This window comes from Gopherus evgoodei, chromosome 1 (assembly GCF_007399415.2).
Source record: "Gopherus evgoodei ecotype Sinaloan lineage chromosome 1, rGopEvg1_v1.p, whole genome shotgun sequence".
Lineage (NCBI taxonomy): Eukaryota > Metazoa > Chordata > Testudines > Testudinidae > Gopherus > Gopherus evgoodei.
Genome location: NC_044322.1, coordinates 36,976,641 through 36,985,781, shown reverse-complemented (window position 1 = coordinate 36,985,781; position 9,141 = coordinate 36,976,641). Strand labels below are relative to the sequence as shown.

At 50.8% G+C, this 9,141-nt stretch overlaps 1 protein-coding gene across 2 annotated transcripts in view; it reads left to right on the top strand.

The window, feature by feature from the left end:
• The first annotated feature begins 2,451 nt into the window (after window positions 1-2,451).
• Window positions 2,452-9,141, top strand: part of LATS2 (large tumor suppressor kinase 2) — a 64,884-nt gene continuing 58,194 nt past the window's right edge. The window contains exon 1 of one of the 2 annotated variants that reach the window (XM_030561823.1): window positions 2,452-2,637. The gene's annotated coding sequence lies outside the window, so the exon portion shown is untranslated. Of the gene's footprint in view, window positions 2,638-2,934; window positions 3,002-9,141 lie in introns of those variants that run through there. The other variant, XM_030561833.1, reaches the window with a different exon arrangement.

Below are 9,141 nucleotides of genomic sequence, written 5' to 3'. Positions count from 1 at the left end.
CTGCAGGATTTAATTCTATTTTTATTACTACTTTGATTATTATTGTCCACATTTGCCACAATGCCATAAAAAGACAGCTTTGATGGGCATGAACCAAATCTCCAGAGTTAAACACCTCAGTGTTAGGAGAATTTGGATCTCCATCAGAACTTGGTGTCAGGTCTCTATAATGGGCTAAACTAAACAGGAATCCCAAATGCAAAAACTGTAGCACTTGTGGGAAGCATGCTCAGATACACACTTCATGGCTGTTAGCTCTGTAATGGGGTTGAATTCAAACTGTGACCGACTGATCCATATCTACCTAAAGGGAAAACTGTAAAGCCTAAGATTGCTTTGTCTCTTCCCAGCACCTGTATCCAAGGCTTCTCTGTGCCATGGCAAGAGAATAAACTAAACCTTAACATAAGTTGCTGTTTATTAAACTGGGAGAATTGTATATTATCCACTATGTGACCCCAGACAAGAATAGGTCTCCAGTTCACATTAGACTGTTTTCCAGCAAGTTCCCAGTAGGCAGAGTTCCAGGGGTGGGTCAGGCCCTCATTCTTCTTCACAGTCACCTTAAATTGGACCTACCCCTTTGTTCTACCTCTCTTCTGTCCAATGCCATTTTCACCCCTGGCACCGAAGGACCCCAAGATTCCCAGTCAAACCTGACTCTCAAGCCCAAAAGCCAGGGCCAAGCAGGCAGACAGAGTGTGCCAGCTGCTCTGACTGTGATGGCCAGACTCAGGGCTTGTCTACATCAGAAAGTTGCAGCGCTGGTGAGGGAGTTACAGCGCTGCAACTTTGAAGGTGTACACATCTGCAGGGCACCACCAGCGCTGCAACTCCCTGTTTGCAGCGCTGGCCGTACTCCCGTTTTGTCTCGGGTGTAGAGGATCCAGCGCTGGTGATCCAGCGCTGGTAATCCAATGTAGACAGTTACCAGCGCTTTTCTTGACCTCCGTGGAAGGAGGAAGCCTCTGGTAATCAAGCTGGTTTCCTTTCCCGGTTTGCTCTCTCGGTCCCGGAGCCACCCAGCAAACCGCAGGGAAGGAGACCTGCTTGCTCGGGGTTCCGGGACCGAGAGAGCAAACCGCGGCGAAGCTGGTTTCCTTTCCCGGTTTGCTCTCTCGGTCCCGGAGCCAGCCAGCAAACCGCAGGGAAGGAGACCTGCTTGCTCGGGGTTCCGGGACCGAGAGAGCAAACCGGGAAAGGAGACCAGCTTCGCCGCGGTTTGCTCTCTCGGTCCCGGAGCCAGCCAGCAAACCGCAGGGAAGGAGACCTGCTTGCTCGGGGTTCCGGGACCGAGAGAGCAAACCGCGGCGAAGCTGGTTTCCTTTCCCGGTTTGCTCTCTCGGTCCCGGAGCCAGCCAGCAAACCGCAGGGAAGGAGACCTGCTTGCTCGGGGTTCCGGGACCGAGAGAGCAAACCGGGAACGCCGCGGTTTGCTCTCTCGGTCCCGGAACCCCGAGCAAGCAGGTCTCCTTCCCTGCGGTTTGCTGGCTGGCTCCGGGACCGAGAGAGCAAACCGGGAAAGGAAACCAGCTTCGCCGTGGTTTGCTCTCTCGGTCCCGGAACCCCGAGCAAGCAGGTCTCCTTCCCTGCGGTTTGCTGGCTGGCTCCGGGACCGAGAGAGCAAACCGCGGCGTTCCCGGTTTGCTCTCTCGGTCCCGGAACCCCGAGCAAGCAGGTCTCCTTCCCTGCGGTTTGCTGGCTGGCTCCGGGACCGAGAGAGCAAACCGCGGCGTTCCCGGTTTGCTCTCTCGGTCCCGGAACCCCGAGCAAGCAGGTCTCCTTCCCTGCGGTTTGCTGGCTGGCTCCGGGACCGAGAGAGCAAACCGCGGCGAAGCTGGTTTCCTTTCCCGGTTTGCTCTCTCGTCCCGGAACCCCCCTTGAAGCCGCCCAACAGCGCTGCAGTGTGGCCACATCTAACACCACTTGCAGCGCTGGTTGCTGTAAGTGTGGCCACTCTGCAGCGCTGGCCCTATACAGCTGTACTAATACAGCTGTAACAACCAGCGCTGCAAAATTTTAGATGTAGACATGGCCTCAGAAACCATACTCCTAAGAGCCAGGAACTTTGGGGAAGTTCAGCTCTAGCCCCGCACTTTGCAGCTGGGCCCTGTCTGTAAGGGCAAGTCAGCTAGGTCAGAAGAACTTGCTATGATGGCTGCACACCCAGTTTCCGGGAGGGACGGTCCGTGTATGGAAGAGGACAAAGGGAATCGGGGTGTGACAGGCACCGGCCCCTGGCTCCCCCTACACCCAGTGCCCAGGTGAAGGCTCTCGCCTCCGCGACACAGCAGCAGCCTCCAACCTCAGTCAGGCGGCGGCCGGGGCGCCAGGGCTCCGCCCCGCGCTTGCTGATGGAGCGGCACAAGCCCCTCCCCCCTCTGGTATGTGAAGGGAGGGGGGCTGGAATGACGCGCGCCCGGGTCACGTGACGCGAATGGAATGCTAACAATGTAGCGAATGTCCCAACTGTGTCCTGCCGCTGCCGCACTCGGAGCAGGGGACGGAGACGATGGGGAGCGAGCGGCACCGCCGGCACAGGCGCGCCGGGGAGGGCCCGGGCGCTGCTCCCTGACCCCGACTGCACAGCTAGACGGGCGAGGCTGGGGCTCGGCACTTTGTCCCCCCGGACTGGAGGTGAGGGCAGGGCGGGGCGGGGACTCCCCGGGGACTGGCCCGCAGCTTGCCGCTGCTCAGAGGCTGCTCAGGGCAGCGCGCAAGGAGCGGGGCCCGCGGCGGGGGCGCTTGCCCCGGGGGTCCCGGCAGCAGCAGAGGAGCGCGCCCCGGAGCGGCACTGGCTGCGGAGCGAGGCTGGGGGAGTCCGAGCTCCTTGGAGCGAGGCAAAGGCAGGACCCAGAGAGGGCGGGCGCGCCTGTGCTGGGGTGGGGGTAGGAGTCACCTGGGGGATTGGCGAGGAAGAGCAGGACGCGGGGCGTGCCTGCAGCCGGGGCAGCCAGCCCTTGCTGGGCGACAAGCGGGACTGAGTGCAAGTGTCTTCGAGGTGGGCAGGGGCAGCTGGGGGCTCCCCACGCCGGGAGGCTGGCGAAGAACCGGACCCGGGGGCGGGGAGGAGAAGTGCTCGGCGGAGGTGGCTTGGGGGGGAGTTGGTTCTTCCCGGCGGGCGGAAGGGAAGAGCCGCGGCCAGTGCCTGGGTGGAGGCGGCGGCTCTAGGGGTCGGGGGCTGGTGGCTCCCTCGGGTGACTAGGGACGGGCTCCGGGGCCCGGCGGGTGGCTCGGCCGGCGCCCAGTGCGCGCTGTGCTTGCGGGGAGCGCCGGGCGCCCTCCCCGGTGGCCGGGGCTGAGCCGGACTCGGGCCCGTCCCCGCGCTCCGTTCCGCGCCGAAGAAAAGGGACTAGAAAACTTCGGGGCAAGTTGGGCGCCGGCCGGGGCGGGAGTCTGAGCTGAGCCGGCTGCCGGGGAGCCGGGCTCCGTTGGTATGTGAGCGGCAGCGCTGGGCCCGGGGGCTCGCACTGTCCCGGGCCCAAGGGCAGCCGGGGAACGTGGCCCCCCTTGGCAGCTGCGCTCCGCAGTTGCTTTCCGACATTTTCCCGAGCGCTGCCTCTGGAGCAGACATGAACGTGACAGCCCGGCCCGGGAGAGGCCCCTGCCGGCCGCCTCGGACAGGCACTTAGGCCTCAGTGCCCCCAGCTGACTCTCCTCTACCCCAAATAGCAGCAGCCCGGTGGCTTGTCGCTCTGGGGAGGACGTGTCTGGCTCTTTTCCCGGGGGTGCGGGGGCTGCGTTTCCAAACAGACTCTTTCCACGTCCCACCTGCTCGGAGTGTAACTCTTACATCCCGGAGCTCTCCCGGCTCTGCCTGCGCCCGTCCCCGGGGCCTCTGGGCGCCCTGCATTTCCTGCTTGACAGCTAAGGAAAGTGGAGTAGAAATGTGTGGTAGATTTGGTGATACTTTCGGGTGGGCTCTCACCACAGCACTTTGCCTGAAGAGGTCGTGGTCTCTGCACAAATTAACTGTGGATATTGGGTCACTTTAGTCACCTCTGCTGTTTAGTCACCCAACAGTTTAGAGCACTTTCTGTTTAGGGTGGGCTGGTGCAATGCCCGGGAGTGTTGTTCATAGGGTTTTTATCTGCTGAGAGAAAGTGTGGTTTGATTATTTAGATTGAACAAGGGACTTTGAAATCAGGACTCTTGGGTTCTGCTTCCCGTTTTCCACAGACTTGTTTGTTTTGTGACTTTTAGCAGGTCACTTAGGCCAACATTTTTATTACCTCAGTTATTCAGTGCCCAGCTTGAGACACCTTGAATTTGAGTTTTCAGAAGGTCTGACCACCCAGAACTTTGACTGAATCAAGAGATTGGTTCCCTCTGAAATTCAGGTCTTGACTATTTCAAGTCAAGCACCCAAAATCAGAGGCCACTTTTTAAAAGTCCTGCTTGAACCTCTCTGTATCTCATCTGTACAATGGGTGTAATGAAAAATAACATATTTGGAAAGTGCGTTGAAATCTTATATGACCAGCACTATGAAAATGTAAAGTCTTGCATAAGCTCTTTGCAAGATATAATCACTGGCTTACAACATGTGGGATGGGTAAGTATGGGAATTAACTTATTTAAACTTCTGGCTATGTTTATGGTTTTGGCAGGGTGCAAATCTCCAGTCCACAGGGACTTAACAATAATTTTGTATGATACTGTTAGTGGGATAGAGGAGAGTGAGAGTAGTGACATGACCCTGCCTTCATTCTTACTCCTCACTTCAAATATGCTGCTATGAGTAACAGAGTATTATTATTTGTATTATGGTAGCATCCAGAGACCCTGAGATTATGCTCTCTTGTTCTAGAAGCTGTGCATATATTTAGTAAGAGACATTCCCTTCCTCAAAGAGCTTACAGTCTAAGTAGATGAGACCAGATAGACAAGCAGATGTCTCTGCTCTCGAAACATACAGCTGATCTGCAAGAGCATGTGTCCCAGCCCCATATAGTCACCAGTTGATTCTCCTTTCCCCCTTAGTAGCATTTAGCCTGTGTCAGTAGAGGAACAGGGAGGCAAAGTTAGATCCATAGATTCCAAGCCCGTAAGGGACCATTGTGATCATCTAGGCTGACATCCTGTATAACACGGGCCATAGAATTTCCCCAAAATAATTCCTAGAACAGAACTTTTAGAAAAACATCCAGTCTTGATTTAAAAATAGTCAGTGATGAAGATTCAACCATTGTTCCAATGGTAAATATTCTTACTGTTAAAAAAGTTATACTTTATTTTTAATCAAGCTTAAATTTACAACCATTGGATTGTGATACCTTTCTTTGCTAGATTGAAGAGCCCGCCGTACTTCAAGACTAATCCAGTCACCCCTTAACTTTCTCTTTGTTAGGGTAAATAAGTGAGCTCTTTGAAGCATGTATCTGGGGACTTTCGGGCAAAAAACCCCCGAGCAACAATGAATAAGAATAGCAAGAAAAAACAAGAAGAGAAGGGGGAAAAGAACGAAGACAAAGGAGTGAAAGAGAGAACGGGCATAAGAAAGTAGGCAAGGCACATGTACCTAGGGCATGATGCGTGGGGATTTTGGTGTATGGGTGATGACACCCTCTCTCCTCCCCAGGGTTCATCTCCAAAAAAAGAAGTCATGAGCCACTGTGCTTGGCAGGAGTGTGTATCAACATACATATGGATCCAGCTCAGATGAACCAGCATGTGGCTTTTTTTATTGGATTTTACTCAGAAGATGGAGTAAAACTTCCAAGAGAGCTGGTTTAGATACCTGGGCTTGGTCTACACTACAGCATTAGGTGACCTGATTATGTCAGTGTACACACTACAGTCTTGCTCCTGCCGATGTAAGTGCCGTGTTACATCAACATCATAACTCCATCCCCACGAGATGCGTAGGGCTCATGTCCGTGTAGTTAAGGCGACACAGTGTCTGTGTAGACACTGCATTACTTACATTAGCCGCTGTCTGTCATTCTTGTCAATTTCAGGGCTCTATGATGGAGCTGTGAAATTTACAAGAAAACTAGGCTGTGACATGGGCAGATGGGTGCTCCAGCTATAGCCAGGCTGCCCCCTGGGCTCCCCTCTCCCAGCCTGGCTGCATCTGCTCTGCTTGGGATCCAGCTGCTCCAGCTCCTAGCCCAGCTGCTGCCTGGGCTCCCTGCTACTGGAAGCACAGGTCTCCCCTCCTTTCCCCCCCTTCCCCACGAACTCTTGGCTCCCCACTGCCAGGAGCTCAGATGTCCCCCTTCCCTTGGCTCTTGGCTTCCCACTGCCTGGAGCTCAACTCCTCCCCCGACCTTGGTTCCCTGGAGCCCGGCTTTCCCTCTTCCCCCACGGCTCTTGATTCCCCCCCCTCCCCACGGCTCTTGGCACCAGGAGACCAGCTTCTCCCTGGCTCTTGGTTTCCCGCTCCCTGCTGGGCTCTTAGCTTCTTGCTCTTGGGATCTGCCCGATGCTGAGCTCAGAACTGGGAGCCCAGCTGCAGTGGGGAGCCAACAGCCTGGCGGGGGGGCAGCTGGCAGTGGGGAGCTGTGCTTTGGGCTCTCTGCCTCCAGCACTGCCCCTCTTAAGTCAGTGAAAGCACTCCTGGTGAGAACACACAGCACTGACAGGAGGGTAGGGTGGACATGCCTTTCTTCGATATATAGGCCAGCAAAAGTTGTAACCCGTCAGCTTGTGTGTTTTCAATGTGGGGCTGTCCAACAATACCTTTGTTAACACTTGAGCCCCCTATTTCTATATGGCTCTGGGGATTAATTAATTCCAAGGATGATACCCAGCTCTGCCTCATTTGTTGACAATGCAGATTTGATCTCTGCTCTGGAAGAATACCTGAACAATGTTGTCAGCTTCATATGCCAGAACTAACTTGTATTTAGCCCTGGTCAAACAGAGGTCTTATCATTGGTTACTCTTGCTCCCTGTTTTTATGCCTGCTGGTTGAGGGGATTGACTGAAAGGCGATGAGTGAGGTTAAGAATCCTGGTGTTGCTTTTCATCACACCCTTTCCAGAAAAGCCATGTGGCACAAAGAGGTATTTTTCAGTTGTGATGCTTGCATCTGACTTAGTTTATGACAGTTGTATTCTGTGCCCTTGGGATGGCCAGGTGTTATGTTATTATTGCTGCCTTTTTAGAGGGCTCACAGAAGAGCGTTCCTATCATTTTGCAGCTTGCTCAGAATGCAGCAGCGTGGTCTGTTTTTTTTTCTCAAGCACAATCCTATTATACCTGTTCTCCTCTCTACATTTGCCACCTTTGACATGTCAAATTAATTTAAAGATGGAACAGATGATTTTTAAAGTGGCTTTTATTGCTTAATAATAACGTATTATTTTAAAGTATTGTGAGACCTCCTCCTTGAGGCTTATTCTACTTGTGCTCTGACCGCACCTTTGTCTTTTAGGGATTCTGCCTTCTCACCTTAAATTGTTAGGGGACTGTGTCTTTGTTGTTGGGTCTTTGGAGACTGGAGTTCTCTATCCTCTGAAAATTATTTCGGTTCATTTCTTCTATAAAACACCTCATTACTTTTCCATTTAAAAGGTTTTTGGTGACCATTCTTTTTATGACACATTTAGAACTTTTTTCCTCTCCTCCTGTTCGTATTAAGACGCCATCATTACTTTTTTATTTTGAATATTAATGACGGTAGCTTTTCATTGTATTTTAATTTGTTATGCCATGCATTGTCCAGAACACCTGCCTGGGGAATATAGTTTAAATTCAATGTATCTGTTTGTTTGTCTACTACCACAACCTCTGTCGGTATTTGTCAACTAAAAAAAAAAAATTCAACTCTACAAAAATTGTTCTAACTTGCTGTACTGAAGGTAACCCTAACTTTTTTTATTTGGGGTATTGTAATTTAGTAATGGACAGAAATTATTTGAAAAGAAGCTTAATGGTGTTTAGTCAGAATGATTTAAAACAAATAATTTTGCAAAAGGATTACTTGTGATCGTAGGGGCGTGATGTGGACACTCATTTCAAAGACAGGTTGAACGTTAGAAGGATACTGAATTTTCAAAATTGGGATAGTACAAACATGCTTATAAATATAAATTGATATTTTTGATATTTAATTCTGTGTTTTTTTTAAAAGTACAACACAGCTATTTCCCCCCTAAAAATACAACTGTCTACCATTTATGAAGGTCACAGACAATTTGTTTTCCTTTGCAGATCTGTAATATTTAACTGCTATTCCAATTCTCGGAATATCTTGCTTACTAAGTTAACTTTTCTTCCTGCTGGAAAATATAAAACACATTTACAGTTATCTGGTGGCTGCTGTTGCTATTCTCATTCATGCTGTAAATGTAATGCTGATCACTCAGTTAGTTAATGCTGCTAAAACAGAAAGAAAGCTCAAGAAGTTGCCAGCAGACTTGACCCAGCATTATTAGAATCATGCTTTGGATCATGGGCCACAAAGCTTCTTTCAGTGAGACATGTTGTGTAAGCAAGAGGCCAATTCTTGGGTTACAAGGAGTTGGAGGAATTGCATTCCTCTTTATCACATCCCATGCCTGAACATTGGCACCCGGTCTGAGAGAAGTCCTTGTTTGTTCTTTCTCCTAAACCCAGCCATACGGTGTCTGCTGCTGTCAGGAAAGGGAAAGAAAACACCGGGTAATAAATTGAACTATACGTGTAATTTTCATCCATGAAATCCTATTTAGTTATGGTGTATTCCTAAAATGGCTTCAATAATATTAAGTGCCTTTTATTTATTAAAGTCCATTTTAGCTCCTATTATCACCTTAGAGGGACCAAATCTTACCCTCAGAAACCTGCATGCACTTCCCCATGCCCCTGACTGCATAGGCAGCCACACCGTGTGTGTCTGAACAGGATTTGTTCCTAACTGATGATTGAATTGTTGTTTGGGAGGAAATATCATAGTATGGATGAGTAACTTTAACCCTTTTTCTCATCACAAACTTCCTCGCACCATTAATTGCAGACTTAGACACAAACAACTTATTATTAAGGATTGCAGGACACCACCAAGAATTGGGAGACAAAGAGTTTGAGATCTCAGGTTGAATCCAGCTCTCATATAGTGTATCCCTGAGGCTGGTACTAGGTCATCTGGCTAACCACTAAGGCACATTTTTTAATTTAAATTTTAACAAAAAATATTTAGATAGTGACGACCTA